Source organism: Lygodium microphyllum, chromosome 27, assembly GCF_053477565.2.
Source record: "Lygodium microphyllum isolate KBCC chromosome 27, Lygodium_microphyllum_v1.1.10, whole genome shotgun sequence".
Lineage (NCBI taxonomy): Eukaryota > Viridiplantae > Streptophyta > Polypodiopsida > Schizaeales > Lygodiaceae > Lygodium > Lygodium microphyllum.
Genome location: NC_141161.1, coordinates 120412944 through 120432090, shown reverse-complemented (window position 1 = coordinate 120432090; position 19147 = coordinate 120412944).

The following is a 19147-nucleotide window of genomic DNA, read 5'->3' as shown; positions in this document are numbered from 1 at the left end:
TACTACATAGAAAATGTCTACATAGATCAAGCGACCAAAAAGGAAGGGTCTGTGAGCTCCAGTGATCCAAGGGCGAGAGAAACAACTACACATCAACCCATCATACAATAATGCATTCTAATTAAACATGGTAACTATAGACAAGAAAGATGAGTGACTTACAGGGCCGCCGCGTCTATACAATCGGTCGATCAATGCAGTGAGACCGTGCCTCTCTGCATATCAAGTCTCAAGGCCGATCGGATCGCGATTTGTAATGGAATGCTGCAAAGAAAACAAAATACTAATTGTTAAAAACATGATTGTCAGTACAAAGGATATTGAAAAAAAATAAGCAAGCAAAACAAAAGAAAAACTTACAAAGTCCTCCAGATATGTCGTGTGGCCGCCACTCCCAAGATGATGGACCACTCCGGCCTCTAGTCATGCCCTCGCCGCCTCGCGCTACTAACTCCGACGTCTTGGAGAATCTGTAGCATCCTCCCTCATTCGGCACCAATCGTCCACGTCTAGCCACTCGGGCTTTGCAGCCCCACTCTTGAGTGCCTTGTGTGCGTCCGATCATCTGTGTGACATATATGCACGCATGCAGTCCATCATCTAGCCCGTAGAAAATCTATCTGTTGTGGTTGGAACTGGAAACTCCTCATGAAAGGATGCTACTATGTAATCCTTGCTCCCCTCCAGTATGTTTTTCCAATGATCTAAGACATTGTGCCAAAAAACTTGTTGGCACAACTCTCTCATGCGAGCCATCACCCTCCTCTCCTCATCATTCATGATGATGGCTCCTGACCTATCATCGACAAGATAGGCATATCCCTCTGGGTTATGCCTAAGATGGGTCCTCTCCCACCCGCGACCACGCTCCTCAGCATATCCAGGAGACCCATGTACATCCGGTGTACCGAGCGGGGTAGTATCTATCGGTGTAGCACCAATAGGGGTGCCACCTGCACACAGCTGAGCAAAAGCCGGAGTAACTCTAGCAAAACTATGAGATGGAGACACCACGTCCGTGCCTCCACAGCAACCATTTGAGCCATGCTCCCTGGAACCGCCACGAGAGCGAGGAGTAGCACTTGTATCCCATGCCGACCGCGGGCTCACTGCCTTCATATCTCTACATCATCCCCCTGACCCTGAAGCACTCCCTCCCTCTGGCCCAAGTCTGAAACGTCAGCCTGGTCTGCTCGAAGCTGAAGCATCTGATCATGCCCAAGTAGATTTAATAGAGCGGCCTGACGATGTCCAAGACAGCTCCTGGTCCGCCATGTCTCTGAATCTCGCCATCTGATCTGGAGACATGCACGTGAAGATATACTGCAGCTCCTCATCGCTCATCCCTCGACTTATCCTGATGATCTAAGTATCCAAAAAGGTCACCTGCACAAATAAAAAATGATGTTAGCATAATCAATTTAAATCATATAAAGCACGGTAATATAAATCCTTAAAAAATAATCTCACTTAAAATGCATATCTTATGTATCCTTATAATTGATTAGTCAATGAATTGAGTAAGTGGATGCTCCAAGTATGAAGTATCATATGGTCCCATGTCAATCTCCTAACACAACTCCGCATACACTGGAAGGTCGATAAACATGTCACCACAAAAGGATGAGTCCACCTCGTTCTCAAAGAATTCTTGGACTCCTGTATTTCCATCATTGTTAGCTGATGCTTGCTCCTCTACATGCTCCAAGCTTTCGATGGCCTCCATCCCTTGCAATATTGACCCCTCTATTTGCATATTGTTCTCATCTATGCTCGAAACATCTCTTTGATCATATACTCTCGCACTTCGGGGAGTTGAAGGTATAACATACCACCATCGAGGTTGTCGGGGGTTTGGATAGAAGATATGTTCACAAACAGTACAAGAGAGATTAAACTATTGTGACATGTACCATCTCGTAATAAAATTAACAAACAAATGAGTTCATGCACCAATTCACAATGGGCCGGCAACACAAAGGTGTCGCGCAAATCCGTCCATTTTTTTTTCAAAATCTATTTTGAGAAATCCAGATGGACCTCATCGAACTGTCGCTCCAGCTCCTTCAAGTACCACTTTGAACCACTACACATCGAATAGTATCATGAAGAAGCTACGATAATCCACCGTAACAATACTTTGCAAGTTCCCAAAATACTCCATCTCATCTATAATCGTGTTTGGATCCGTTTCTCGTCGTCGGCTCTCCTGCTCGAACCTTGCCATGATACCACAGTCCATTGTGAAGCGCATTTTGTCAATATGCTCCACGTGAAAATATCGTCCGTGCGACCACGCTGCACTATATATTTTGTACTATACATTGAAACACTCAAATTAGTTGTCGCATATAAAATATAGATACGACAAATCTTAAACACATCATCACCTTTGGACTACATCCCCTCGAGAATTTCCACTCCTCAATTGAGTCCTCCGTCCCTTCACGAGACGCTGCGCTCAAAGCTCCATGCAACCATTGCATTGACATGAACTGTGGCATCTCCTCCATACCCTCGGGATATCGAATCGGTCGATGGCGCATACTATGTCGAAATTCAGATCGCGCTTCCTCTCAATCTTGCCTAGCTTGCTAGTACCTGGTGAGCCACGTCTCCATAGAGGCATGGTGGAAAATACAAAAGCAATTCACCTTCTCCTCCATTGCAACATCCATTCTTTTTTCTATCTCATTTCCAACCACCACATCTCCGATCAGTCTATTATCGTCCTTCAACGACCATAGCATTTTGTTGTTTGGATCCACCATTAGTAGCCATTGTGAAATATGCACTAGCGCCTCAGACACCAACCAACCTTCAGCCATGCTACCTTCCGGTCGAGCTTGTTGTCGCACAAAGCCTTTCAGGGTTTTCATTAAGTGTTCCTAGAAGAACATCCATCACGTATGGACAAGTCCAGTAATCTCCACTTCATCTACAAGATGCACAAGAGGTGGATTTGTATCGTGAGCATACTGGTAGGCAGGTATTTCTCAAAGAGACAGACCGTCTCCACTGCTCCCCGCCTCACGAATTCAATAGAGAACGTCGTAATCTCCTTCTGCGAGATCCATTGCACTAAATTCGACAACCTGTAAATAGCCCCGCATATTTCTGGAGTAAGGCATCATGCGATCGTGATCGGTAGTACAAACTGCCACAAATGAGAAAGCATTATGAACAATGGCTACACCCCAAATAGCAAAATGTACACGCTAATTACAATCCATTCATAGTACAAACATGACATATCTTATGCCAGTCATGGGATTTTACCCCTGATAATTGGTCATCTTTAGAAAATGTAGACATGAGAAAACGCATCATACCCATCAGAGTGTGGATAGACTTGACTATTTGCTTCACAATGCGCTCTTCTTTAGTGGACAAAACCCAAGGAGCGCGAGGTAGCTGCACATGACCATCAGCACTCGACTGCGGCCAAAGCGCCTCCATCTTGCCTACCTCTTTCAAATCCATTTGTGCCCCTATAGTGTCTCTCTTTCCTGTGATGTGGTCCCATAGCAAGTTGCCCACATTCTTGAAAATATGCATGGGATCCAACAAGTGGTTGATATGTAAATGGGTCCAATATGACAACTCGTAGAAAACTGAGAACCGTCACATTTCGTTTGGATGTAACTTTGCGTGGATCATTTTCAACTCGTACTAGTTTGCAGCATTCATACGTGTTAGAGGTCGTCTAAGAAAACCTTCCCTGAGTTCATGACCCTCTAGCAAGAAAGCGGCGTGTCCTTGATATACCATCTTCTTCATGGTTTGTGACATTCGAGAGTCTAACTGTGGCCCGCACAATGGACATACATGATAATTTGAGGTAACCAAATATGTTCCAACACCTCTATCCAATGAATACAAACTTGAACGAGATAAAATATAGATATTACCAATGAGAATGGAAGCCTATTTACCTGAGCACTCTCTGAATCCCAGAAAGTCATGCATCGTCCACATGAGAATGGCTCGAATATTAACGGACCATCGACCATCTGCTTGCTCATATCTTGCACAATGACCCTCTCCTCCCACAAAATCTTAAGCTCATCAACTAATGGACGAAGATACACGTCCATATTTTTGAGTTTGTAGAGGCTGGGGACGAGTAAGCTAAGGATGAGATGTCCTTTATTCATAGAAAGACATGGAAGGATATTGTAGTTGACAAAGACTATAGGCCACACACTATAAGAAGTTGAGTGCAGACCGAATGGGTTCACGCCATCCATTGCAAGACTGAGCCGAAGATTCCTTGGCTCTCGAGAAAAGCCTGGGAAGGTAGAGTCAATGTGGCTCCATGCGCGTGAATCCGCTGATATTTGTTGAACTCCATTTGTGGACCCATTCTGCACATGCCACATTGTCAAGCTCGCCATGACGGATGTATGAAACATGTGGTTTATGCGAGGGATAAACGAAAAGAGGGATGGTTTGCCCTTGCAAGTCCTGTCGATACCTGTGACCACCACACTTTGGACATATCTCCATAGTCTCATATTCTCCTCGAAACAGTATGTAATCGTTGATACATGCATGGATGCTGTTGTAGTCCATGCCAAGCTTTTGTAAAACATGTCGTCCATCATCACGAGACTCAGGCATGATATTTGCAGGTGGTAATATATGATATTTCAGTAACCTGAAAAAAATCATAAAACACCTTGAAAAAGCACAAATGTCTTTAATGATAGTGCCAAAAAGAAATCAACGAAAAGTACGTACAAGGTACCTGAACAACTGGGTCACGCTCGCATCACTCCATCTGTATTTTGCTTCCACACTTAGGAGTGCAAGCAGTGTCTTCAAGTGAGATACTCGGCACCCATCATATAATGATATGGATGCTTCCTCTCTAAGCGGATCAAAAGTCTCGACATCCATGGGAATCAATGCATCGATCATTGCCTCCATCTCAAGCTCCAAGATTGTAGGTAGGTCTGGAAGGCTACCTGTCTCCTCTGGTATTGACAGTATAGATTGGGCAGTACCTTCCAAGTGGTGGATTGGCTCAGGTACTCCATTCATCGCATGCTCACGAACTCTTCTAATTGGCCGCAAAGGGTGCACTCCTCCTTGGGACGAGACATCACCTCCTTGGATAGAAAATTTGTTAGCCACACCCAATCTTCTTGTATATGGTATTCAATTAGCTTGCGAGTACTATGCATGATTGATATTAACTTTTCTTACCGTTTGCTTAAAATCCAAGATCGCCTTATCAATGATCTCAGATTGAAACTTGCCGAAGCATCATACGTGTTCTATAGACAATCAACGTTTTCGTCTAATTGCCAGCTTGCATTGAGAGCAAGGACATGGGACACACTAATTAAGATACGCCTCGCGATCTTGAACAACAAGAGCTTTATCATTTTCCATTTTGTCTACGTTACGACAAACAATTTGTTTTTGTTATCATTCTTTTTTCCTTTACAAAAACATTCTTTTTTTCTTTCTTAAATTGTTTGAGAAGGGATTTCTTCTCTTATAACTCAACAAAAATTAACGTATGTAAAGTCTCCACCCACCCACCCACAAATTAACATATATATGTCGAAGTGTTTCCCATCTCGTGGTGTTACACCGGACCTCGCCACTACTCTCTCTTTGTTTTTTATCCATTCATTATCTCCTCTCCTTCCATCTCTCTCTCTTTTTCTCTTTCTTTATTATGTTGTATGTTTATTTCCTCTCTCTCATTCCTTCTTCTTTTTTCTCTTCCTCCCTCTCTCTCATTTTCTTTAACGATCACGACTACGACTACGACGAAGACCACTACCACTACCACTATCATGACGATGACCACGACTACGACTATGACCACGACCACGACTACTACTACCACTATAATAAAGCGTTTAAAAGAAGAAAAAACAATGACCATAACCACAACCACGACTACCACTACCACTACCACTATAATAAATAAGAAAAGAAGAAAAAAAAACAACAATAACTACTACTACTACAACAAAAAACAAAAAAACTAAACAACAATAAACAAGAAAAGAAGAAAAAACTACTACTACAACAAACAACAACAATTAATTTCCTTTTCTCTCTTCCTCTCCCTCTCTCATTTTCTCTGCCTCCCTCACGCTCTCCCTCTCTTTCTCTCTTTCCCTATTAGGTTTAATGTTTTTTCTCTCTTTTTCTCTCTCCTCTCCCTCTCTCATTTTTTTCTCTCTCCTCTTCCTCTCTCATTTCCTCTTCTCTCCTATCCCTCTCTCATTTCCTTTTGCTCTCTTCCTCTCCCTTTCTTTCTCTCTTTTCCTATTATGTTTAATATTTTTTCTCTCTTTTTCTCTCTCCTCTCCTTCTCTCATTTTTTTCTCTCTCCTCTCCCTCTCTCATTTCCTTTTGCTCTCTTTCTCTCCCTCCCTCACCCTCACCCTCTCTTTCTCTCTTTCCCTATTATGTTTAATGTTTTTTCTCTCTTTTTTCTCTCTCCTCCCCCTCTCTCATTTCTTTTTCTCTCTACTCTCCCTCTCTCATTTCCTCTCCCTCCCTCACCCTCTCCCTCTCTTTCCCTATTATGGTTAATGTTTTCTCTCTCCTCTCCCTCTCTCATTTCCTCTCTCTCCCTCTCCCTCTCCCTCTCTCGTTTTCTCTCCCTTTCTCATTTCCCTATTATGTTTAATGTCTCCCTCCCTCTCTCTCTCCCTCTCTCATTTCCTCTCCCTCCCTCTCCCTCTCCCTCTCTTTCTCTCTCATTTCCTCTCCCTTTCTCAATACACACGAATTATACCAAAAACAAGTAAAAGAGAGAGAGAAAATACAAAAGCAAAGCAAGAATGGACAATGCACTCACCGTAAAGGCTTGAAGAAGGGTTTGACGGCTCCTCTTCGCTATGGCGGCTCCTCTTCGCTATGGCGGCTCCTCTTCGCCCTCCCTACACCTCATCCTCTTCTTCACGAACGGTGACGGCGGTGATGGTGAGAAGCCTTCTTTCTCCCTCTTTCTCTCTTTCTCTCCCTCTCAAATGCAAGATATTCGCTCTCTCTGAGTACCGTCGCTATTTTTTCATCTAAGTACCGTTGCTATTTGCGTCACAAATGCGACGCTAATAGTGACGCCGCTATTACTCGTTGCAAATGGTCGTCCCTATACCCTCATATCCTTGTAGTGTATCTACATATATTGTATTGTCCGAGTCAATGTAATCCACAACCATAATATCCTAGCCACCATATCAAATGCACATATCTGCAATGCCTTTTAGGTACGTCATGATATTCTTCACAATGTCCCAATGTCACCGGCCAAGTGTAACCATATAGCATGTCACAACTCCCATTGCAAATGATATGTCACCGATGAGTGGCTATCATGGTATATATCAAACTGCCCACTACAAATACATAAGGGATCTTGGCCATCTTTGACTGGGGACAATCAACCTAACTGACTTTCATATGGGAATGTAAAGGATAGCCAATAGACTCAACATCCTTCTATGTGTATACCTACTATGACAAGTAAAGGAGCCCCTTGGAGCAATCACATGTGATATGCATACCAAGGATATGTGATGTCTATCCCATGTCCTTCATCTCAAAGCTCTTCTTGAGCTAAGTCTTCAAAGCATCCATCTCGTTATAATCTCTCCTGGCAATCAACATATCATTGGCATAAAGCACCAAGATAATAAGGCTACCATCATAGGCCTTCTTCAGGTATAAACATGGATCCATATCATAGTGAGTATATCCTTGTGAATGCATGAAAATAGTAATCTTATGGTAATAGTCCCTAGGTATGTACTTAAGGCTATAAAGGCTCTTTCTCGACTTGCATACTAGGTGTTTCCTGCCCTATTCCATATAGTCCTTAGGCTAATGCATATAGATATCCTCATACAAGTCCCCATGCTAAAAACTCATTTTCACATCCATCTAATAAAAATTCAGATATAACTATGCAACTAAGGCTAAAACTAAGCATAGGGTAGTCATCTTAACTATAGGAGAAAAGACTTCATCAAAGTCAACACCATGCTCCTACTGAAAACCCTTAGCAATTAGTATGGCCTTATATGCTAGCTTGGGGTATCTAAGGACCATGCAGTCTTGAACTTGTACACCTACTTTGCATAGCAATGCATGTTTTCCACTGGGCAAAGGAACCAAATTCCATGTATGGTTTTTCTATAGTGAATCAAACTTAGACTGCATGGCCCTTTTTGAAGAGTGATTATCACCTTTGTGCATGGCCTCCTGTCATAAGTAAGAGGCTCACCAAAATTTGTCCACTAGAACATAGTCCAGGGAGGGTCCAAATCCATCAGGCTATCTCTAGTAGACCATCTCAAAATAGACCATGGGGCATGTACATTGTATTCAATATCATAATCATGGGCTACTGGAACATCAGATGTAGGCTCTCTACCTAGTTGTACTGTAACATGAGGCTCCTTCCAAAATATCACCCTATGTACCTCAACTACCTACTCAGGTTGCTTATGTATCTTCTCCTCATGAAAAACAACATCATGGCTTGGGATGACCTTCCAAGCCCACTAGGCAATAGCCCATCTCACCTACATCCCCATAACCAAGAAAGATACATTTCACTAACTTAGGATCTAACTTATTGCGTTTGTCATTGGGTACATATCAAAAAGCCTCACATCCAAATACTTTAAGATGTGCATATGAGGGAGGTTTTCCAAATCTTACCTCCTTTGATTTCTAACAACCAATAGCAGTGCATGGGGATTTGTTTATTAAATGTACAACAATAGGCTTCAGTCCAAAAATATTGCAGTAGGCCTGCCTGACTAAGCATATTGTGAACTCTTTCTTGAATTGTTATGTTCATGTGTTGCCCAACACTGTTCCGAGGGGAGCTGGGGTGTATGAAGCAGTCAATTGATATTTAATACCCCTCTCATCACAAAATTGCTCAAATGCTTTGGAAACATACTCATCCCCATTATCAAACTTCAACATTTCAAACTCAACCCAGACCAATTCTCACCAAGAGCAAGGCAATGTTGAAAGGTAGATATGACATCTGATTTCTACTTAATAGGATATGCCCATACCTTATATGAATAACCATTAATTGAATGTAACAAAGTACTTCATGCCACCCAATGAGTGAAAGGGTATGGGATCACATACATCAAAATACACAAGAGCTAGAGGGCTCACCCATGCGCGTAATGTCAAACTTATTATGAGAACTGCATGTTTGCTTGCCATAAAGACAATGGTCACAAATCAAAACATTGGTAATCAAGAGGTAGAAGATACTGCAAATGAGTAAGCATTTTTATTCCCTTTAAGGACATATACCCAAGGCAACAATGGCATAAAGATACATGTGGTATGCTAGCCACAACTAAAACATGGTCAAGGAATCCAAATACAAATAAAAGATAGAGGCTACTAGCCTTGGCACCTCAAGTAAAGACAAGATTTCCATAGGTATTCTTCCATGTGGAATCACAAAAAGATACATAATAGCTACATCATCCAAATATCTAGTAAATAGAAGACTTTTGGTCAAAGTTGGTACATGATATACATTATGTAGAGTAAAAGAGCTACCTCAAAGAGATACAGTTATAGATCCTCAATGCCAATAATATCCAATGCCAAGCCATTTTCCAATCTCACAAAACCTATCATGTTGTGATAAGACTAAATCAATCCGTTTGCGAGGTGATATAAAAGAGCCCCCGAATCAAGTAGCTAACATTAAGAATATGTAGATAAAGCATCAGTCAATTGAGAAGCATCAAGAGAGGGAGATGTAAGATGTACTCATTGTTTGACTCACACTGCACTACATTTATCTCTTTAATCTATACTTTGAACTTACCAGGGACAATGCTGTAGTCATTAGACTTTTCTTGCACTTTGGCCTTACCTTTCTCTTTGCGCTTATCATTGTGCATCTTATGGCACTATGACTGAATATGACCTTGCTTTCCATAGTAACGACATGTAACATATGACTTATGACCATGGGACTTACTTTGAGATTGAGACATTTGTCAATCTCTACCACAGTGGTGATTACTACCCTTACCATCATGTCTACTCCTAACAGACAATGCATGAGAAGTAGGACTGCATCTATATTATTTTTGTTTATCTCCTTTGTGATTTAAGCACCCTCAACATCCCGGAGTTTCAATCCTTAGGTGTATTAGCACACATGGCTATATGAAAAGTGTCTCGTGACACAGTCATCATCACAAGCAAGAATAGCAGAGGTAGATTATCCTCAAACTCAATGCCTTGCAAAGTTAATTGACGAAAAATGAAATGAAATTTGTTCAAATGTGTGGATACACTGGTCCTTTCCATTATCAAAGATCCATAAGTTGTTTCATCAAATACATCTATGACACATGACTTTGCTTGTCATAAAAATTACATATATTTTCCCGATAACTATCAGGCAACATTATTCTTAGATGCAAGAACATTGAAATAAACCTATTTAGGTAATGATAGTATAAAGGTGGATTTACATAGCTCATTCAACTTATCCCAATCATCCTAATCCGTGTCTTTGTGCTTTACACTCTTGGTTTTCAATAGCCTAACTTGCTTCTTTTTACCTAAAAAATAGCAGTATCACTCGAAGAGCCAACCATAATGACAATACACCAATGCAATTTCCAAGAGAATAGACTACTATAAATGAAAGCAAATCAACCCAAAAACTCAACCAAAAACAAGGGCAAGACATGGGGAATACTAAAGTATAGATATATCCACCAACTGCAAGCAATAGACTACAATGTTTGCTCTCCAAGACAATGCTAAAAACTATAATTACAACAGTGCTATAATAAATGCAATAGTATGGCCAAGACCACTATGGGCGAATAATCAAGAAATATCAAGCTCCCATTGCCAAGAATAATCGGGTAACAATCAAGATATGTAAAAGCAACTAGTGGTAAATAGGTATACAATCGGTACTAAAGTTTATCATAGACTTAAGAAAGTCAGTAAACAATACATCACATAGGCATAGACATCATGTATGTAAGAGATCTCAAGATCAAGTGTAGAGATCCATCAAATACATACATAAAGTAATGAAGCTCAATACACAACCAATAAGCATCTATACATTATTGAATCATGTTGACAAAGGTAAGTGTCAATGGCCAAAGCAAGTCAATCAAACCGACCCACTAGTAGATGTAATTTTATCCAAGAGTATTCAAGAAGAGCATGTAATAAGATAAGAGTCATATTGTCTCAATTGTTGGGGATAAAGGAGACTATACTTGGCAGCCCGTGTATTACTACATTGACAGTACCCGCACACATGTACATTGCAATTGGTAAGCGCCCCCATCACCATCACCTCATTCTTTATTATTTCAATGATATCCAAGCTCTGCTCAGAGCCATCTGAATCAACATCAATATGAGAGAAACCTAATGATACATTTGTCATAATAGGTGGGTCCCTAACTTTCTCTTTACCTTTTCTTGGCATATGTAAGTGGAGTAACTTGTGACCTTAATCTACCACTGCAAGGTCTATCAATAGAACCATGATTGGGAGACTCTTGTGGTCCACTTAATTTCTGTGACTATTCATCTATTTATTTGAATAAAGGGAAGGCCAGTCACATATTGTGACTATTAGAATTCCCACATCTCGTGTGTCTCTCCCTCTCTTGCTCTTGCTTCTTCCACCATAGCTCTTACTTTCGCTCATGTACTTCCACTCCAAGCTCACTCATTCAGCAGATGCAAAGTGAATGCCTTTAAGTGCACAAACAAGCAAAGTTATCACGTTGCTAAGGTAGCATCGAAGTAATTCGTGCTACTGCCCCTTTATAGTCCAAACAAACGGATCCTATATATCAAGATAAGCATAAAATCAACATTCAATATGATATTCATCTTTCCACAGCCCTTCCCCCTACCGTTTATGATTTTGCATTCGTTGGTAGGTGTAAATAGTATTTTTTATGTGTTTGTCATATATAAAAGTAATAAATATGCACTATAACATAAAGAACATGTATAAATAGAGGCTAAACCTTGTGCCCTAGCCCTACCATAGATGTCTCTTGTCTTGAATTCGATAATTAAACATGATCTTTTGGAACTCACTAATGTGAAGCTCCGCATCCTCCTCTGCTAACCCATTAAAGATGGATAAAGGGTACCCTAAAGCTGACAAAATCTATCATTTCTCCGTGGGAATCGCTATAGGTTACACCATAACAACGACCAAATTTGTTGTAGGAGTTTGTAATGGTACAACTACAACTCCACTTGAAGTGGACTAACTTACTAGGAGAAGGGGAGCACTCAAGCTTCGTCCTCCTCCTAATGGATTGTTTGTGGCACTAGGGTCACTAAGACCTCTCCCTCATAGAGATATCGGGCTGCTAAGTTGAGGGAAATATCTTCTAACAATTTCAGCCTGCCATCTAGCATGTTAAATTCTTTATTGTTTTTGGATCTTAGATTGACAGTGTTTATTGGAAAATAATAGGTCAATCTCTCGATGCTCTTTGGCATAAACTGATTGACTAGTCCCTAGATAACCAAGATTCGAAACCGCCACTTATTAGTAGCTCCTAGCAAATGCACCACCTATTGGGACCAAAAATGGGCCTGACATTGGCTCTAGGGCTCTAGCTCGACACTGGCTCTAGGATTCTAACTAGGCCTCCGACACTTACCTAAATAACCCCACGGCCTCTTGGCCCAAGAGCGTACAACCACTATGAATTGATTTAACTAAAGAATGCTTTTGTAGATACTATTTCTAAAGTGAAGGCCAATGTGTTGCCCTTCCCAACTCCAAGAAATTGGAGTATACAAACATAACGATGTTTAGCACTTCGTATTACATACACAAGGAGCATCCCCAATAGGTTGCCGTGGCCCCACTACAACTCTCCTACACCCTAGGGATTAGCCCCAAGATACGTCGTTTCAACATAAAGCACATACATAATATAGTTCTCTCTTTTAATGAAACATTCCAGGAGATAATTCAATCCTTACCACAATAGTCTCCCAAAGGATACGATTATCTAAACCTGTAGCTCGGGAACCTCACACTCAATGTGGATCAATTGCTCAAAAATAAGTGCTATGCATCCAGGAGATGATACTCTCAATACCATGTATGTAAACACAAATGCAAAGTGAATGCCTTTAAGTGCACAAACAAGTAAACTTATTGATCAAACAATGTGGATGTGTGCAAACGATTCTTTTCATGATTGCACTCTAACGTAGTGCATCATTGCTAAGGTAGCACCCACCGAAGTAATTCGTGTTATTGCCCCTTTTAGACTCTAAACAAACGGATTCCACATGTCAAGCCATGCATAAAATCAAAATTCCACATGATATTTATCTTTCCACAACCCTTCCCCTTACCATTTATGATTTTACATTTGTTGATAGGTGTAAATAGTATTTTTTATGTGCTTTTCATATATAAAAACCAATAAATATGCAATATAACATAAAGAATGGGGATAAATTGAGGCTAAACCTCATGCCCTAGTCCCACCATACATTCTCGAATATATTCATAATTTTATATCATTTTTCCATTGAGTAAAATCATTTGTTTTATTTTTCTTGATTTTTTATGAATTATCCTATTATTTATTATTGCTTTTATTATTTTTAGACATTTAGAGCTTACATAAAATCCAATATCCACAATTATATTTCGCTTGATCCCATACGAGCACCAAAAGAACCATGAAAACTCATAAAACCCTCAATTTTTCCAAAAACCTACAATTCTCGCATTGCGGGTTTTCTCAAATTTCATTTTAATTATACAAACAACAAGAAAAAATTGAGAATTTTGATTTTTAAAGCAATGAAAATCATATTTAATCATTCTAAACCATTTTCCATAATAGGCACAAATAAATCATCATGAAATGTCAAAATCTAGCTCTTACGTGATTAGTTTCATACGAATCCACATGTATTTTAAAGTTGAAAAGCTATTGACGCTCTTCCATGACCAATGACGCATCCTCAACCTTCGACTTTACACTCCATAATGGTTCAACATCATCACATGTCCAAAATCTTTCATCTCAGTACACCCCCTCTCTCTCACATAGAATTGCCATAGGAACAAGGTGCAAGGAGGAGAGAGAGATAGAGAGAGAGACTAAAATCAGAGAAGTTCATTTGTGGCATCATATCACGTGTGCATGTAGTCAGATTTAAGCCTCTGATGTGTAGATCAGAGAATTGACTCCCATTTTTCATCTTCTCGGCCCGGCGAGGAGAGGCACAATCAAGAAATCGAAGGGGCGCAAAAACAAAGTGTCCCCCTCCTTCACACTGATCTTTAGAAAATTTTAAAATCCTTTTAAGGATTAACTATTAAACATTTAAATTATATAGTTCAAGATTTGCATGTTTACACTTCTTGGAAGTGGTTTCAGCCTCATTGGCAATACAAACGGCCTTCGAATTCTAATTCGATGGAACAACTGCTGGCTTTGTGGCATCAAAATCTATCAATCTGGCCTCCCTTATGCACTTTTTGGCTCTTGACTCCAATAGGTGCTTCACAATACCATATCTTGCAACAATTATAAATAGGGGATTAAATGACCTCCAATTGGACAAACAAAGACTTGGTGTTAGATTCCTGGCATCGAAATGCATATAGGAAAACTCCAACTCCTTGATCCACTCTCAATTTATTTTCTATGAAAATTTGCTCTTTTACACCTCCCAGGCCACTTTTACACTCTAAACCAGCTTTAAAAATCCACTCTCAATATTGGACCACGACAGTGCCATAAAACACACGAAGATAAGTGCAAGGAAAAGGGCAAGGGTAAAGTATAAGACCAAAATGATAATCACAACATTAGCAAGTCAGGCATTAAGATTGAAGAGATTAATATTATGTAGACTGATTCTAAGGATGATTTTATACTTACAACTTCTTCTCTTAATACTTCATAGAGCTAATTGAATTTATATGTTTGGATAATGACCTAGCATTGGAGATAGTTGGTAGTAATGATGTCATTGGTTCAGGTTGCATGTTTACTCTTCATGATATACATCATATACGGGCTCTCACAAAGAGACTTATCTCTACTAGCACTTTGGATGATGTAGGTTATGTAGTTTTTTTTTGTGAATCCTCATGGAATATTACTTGTGGGAATCTTGTCATTTTATGTGGTGCTAAGTCCCATACTCTCTACCTCTTGCTTATATTTGGGTTAATTTACTATGTTTTAGCAGTGGATGTAGTTTCACATGTATCTATGTGGCATCATTGCCTTAGGCACATGTTCTTGAAAGGAATAAAAATGCTTACCCATTTGTAGTATCTTCTACCCCTTGATTATAAATATTTTGACTCTTATGATCGTTGTTTATATGGCATACAAACATGCAATACACATAAAAAGTCTAGTATGACATGCATGGATGAGCCTTTAGCTCTTGTTCATTTAGATATACGTGGTCCCATGTCCTACAAGTCATTAGGTGGCACGAAAAGTTTCGTTACCTTCATTAATGACTATACATATAAGGTATGGGCATATCCTATTAAGCAGAAATTGGAAGTCTTTGCTACATTTCAGTGTTAGCTTGCTTTAGTTGAGAACCAATCTGGATATAGGCTGAAATGCCTAAGGTTAAATAATGAGGGTGATCATGTCTCTAAAGCCTTTGATCAGTTTGTGACAAGAGGGGTATTAAGCATCGGTTGAGTGCCCATACATCCCACCATAGAATGTTATGGTTGAGCACATGAATTGGACGATTCATGAGCGAGTCCGCGGTATGTTTAGCCAGGTAGGCTTACCACATCATTTTTAAGCTAAGGTAGTTATTACTGTTGTACACTTGATTAATCAATCCCTATGCACTACTCTTTACTATCAGGTTGCACAGGAGGTATGGTCTAGAAAACCTCCCTCATATACTCATATGTACATATTTGGTTGTGAGGCTTTCTACCATATTCCTAAGGATAAGTGCAATAAGTTGGATCCTAAGTCTAGAAAATGCATCTTTCTTGGTTATGGGGATGTAGGTGAGATGGGCTATCACCTATGGGATCCGCAGGCTCGGAAGGTGAATTGTAGCCATGATGTTGTCTTCCATGAAGAGAAAATGTGTAAGCAGACCAAGCATGTCGTTGAGGTACTCAATGTGATATTTCAAGAGGAGCCTCGTGCTAATGTACAACTAGCTAGACAGTCTACAATAGTGGTTGATGCTCTAGTGGCCTAGGTCCCTGATGCTCCACAAGATATACATGCACCACAGCCTACGGTCTACTAGAGATAGACGACAACTTGAACGGTTTGAGCCATCTATGGATTATGTTATAGTGACAGATATTGGTGAGCCTCTTACCTATGAGAAGGTTATGCATAGAGGTGAGAGTCACTCTTGGGGCAGGGCCATGCAGTCAAAGTATGACTTAACACAAAAAAATCATATACGGGATTTAGTTCCTTTGCCTAATGGCAAGCTTGCTTTGCCATGCAAGTGGGTGTACAAGTTGAAAAAGTATCCTTGGATACCCCAAGCCGGCATATAAGGCCATATTGATTGCCAAGGGCTTCAAGCAAGAACATGGTGTGGACTTTGATGAAATCTTTTCTCCTATCGTGAAGATGACTACCCTATGCTTGGTACTAGCTTTGGTTGCTCAGCTTTGACTTAGATCTTTCTCATATGGATATCAAGATGGCTTTTCTTCATGGGGACTTGCATGATGAGATTTACATGGAGCAACCTAAGGGCTTTGCATTCACAAGGATATTCTCGTAATGATATGGACCCATGTTTATACAGAAGAAGGCTTGTGATGGTAGCCTTATGATTTTGATTCTCTATGTGGATGATATGTTGATTGCTGGGAGTGCTCATAATGAGTTGGATGCCAGGATGTTTGTTTACACGTGTGGCTGTTGTAATGAGTAGTTAATTTCACACGTGCGATTACAAACCATTTTGCCTGGGAAGTTGTGCCATGTGTCACTTACTTGTTCGGCATAATAGCACTTTCATTGGTCTGATTTTTAAGTTTTTATCATTTTCTTTTTAAACGCACCTCCTCTGAATTAGTGCAATGTACTTTTTGATCAAATGTGCGGTGACCGTTGGCATAATCGGGGAGATGAATCCTTTGCAGACGACTTAAATATGTGGCCGAGTATTGTAAGTGGCAAAGTAGCCTTGCTGCTACAATCCACTGAGATTCAGCCCGCTATCACACCGATTTGTCCCCCTTCCGCTCGGTTCGATGGGGTTTTCTTGGTCTCGGCCCTTGTGTGTCATGGCACGCCCTCAAGTCCTCGCGCACACCATGCACCCAATCTAGCCTACCTCGTGTGGGCGGTTTGATCGCCTTCTCTTCACATTCCCTGCCTTGGCTCGCTTGCGTTAGTGCGGTTTGCATTAGTCGGCATCCGTGGCATGTGTGTGTGTGTGTGTGTGTGTGTGTGTGTGTGTGTGTGTGTGTGTGTGTGTGTGTGTGTGTGTGTGTGTGTGTGTGTGTGTGTGTGTGTGTGTGTGTGTGTGTGTGTGTGTGTGTGTGTGTGTGTGTGTGTGTGTGTGTGTGTGTGTGTGTGTGTGTGTGTGTGTGTGAACACTCAGGTTTGGGTTTTGGTTACTATTTCTTTCACGTATCTTATCTTGCCTTTGACCAGCTATTTATCTTGTAAGCATCACAAGCCATACCAATCACATTCTTATCAATGAGTCTTAAAGTGGAAGCACGGAGTGGAAGTAAGAGATATGGTAGAAGAAGAAAGAGCAAGAGAGAGAGACGCATACACTGTGGAAATTCCAACAGTCACACTACGTGATCAACCTTCCCTTTATTCAAATGTCACTGAAAGAATAAAGAATGAAGTGACAATGATGGACACTTGCCACTTGTGGTGTACAGATATGTAGGTACTATCATTGTAACTAATACATGGACGATTAGGCGCAAACACATTTGCCCCCAACAACCTCCCATTTAAAGGCAAATGTGCCCCTAGTAAGAAGAGAACAAGAAAAAAGCAATAAAGTCCAGTACTTAAGTACAACAGGATGAGGAAAGAAATCAACTCATCCAATGTCTATCAACTTCTTAAGGAAGGCAAAATGCTTTGTTGAGAGGCTTTTAGTGAGCAGATTTATAGGATTTGGATCAATTGAGATCTTGAAAAGCCCAATGGACTTGTCCTCAATGACCTTTTGTATAAATTAGTAACGCACCTCAATATGCTTTGTCTTCACATTGAAGACCAAATTCTTGGCCAATTGAATAACACTCATAGAATTCGAATACAATGTAAGGATCACATCAGTTGTACCAAGGTCTGCCACTAGATGGCCTAACTAGAGAATCTCCTTATAAGCCTTAGTGGTTGCAACGTGCTCTGTCTCTGTAGTAGATAGGGCCATGTATTTCTGCACTGTGGACACCCAAGAAACAACATCTCTAGCAAAGGTAAAGACATAGCCACTAGTGGACTTCTCACTCTCTGCATGTCTTGCATAATCAGAGTTAATGCATCCCACGACTCATGTATCTTGGCCACCATAATAGATGCACATAGCTGTTGTGCCCTTCATGTATCTCATGATACCCTTGACAATATCCCAATGCCATTTGCTAGGTGTAGCCATATAACGTGTCACAACTCCCACTACAAATGCTATGTTAGGACGATTGGCTATCATGCAATACATCAAATTGCCCACTATGGATGCATAAGGAATCTTGGCCATCTAGGCCTTTTGCTCATTAGATTGTGGACAATCGGCATCTTCATGTGAGAAGGTAAATGACAATCAATAAGCTTAACATCCTATAGATGAAACTACTCATCAAGGACCTTTTAGATGTACTCCTTTTGTGACAAGTAGAGAGGCCCCTTAGAGCAATCATGCATAATACACATCCTAAGAATATGTGAGGCATGTTCCATGTTCTTCATCTCAAAGCTCTTCGTGATGGGGCTCTAGTTGGAGCTAGAAGGCCTTGAAAAATGTGGAAACGAGCTTGAATGAGCCGAAGATCAATAAGATCGATGCGTATCATGAGATATGACTACCATGAAAGCTTGAAGTTGAAGCTTTTTTGTTGGCTGATGCAAATGATGGA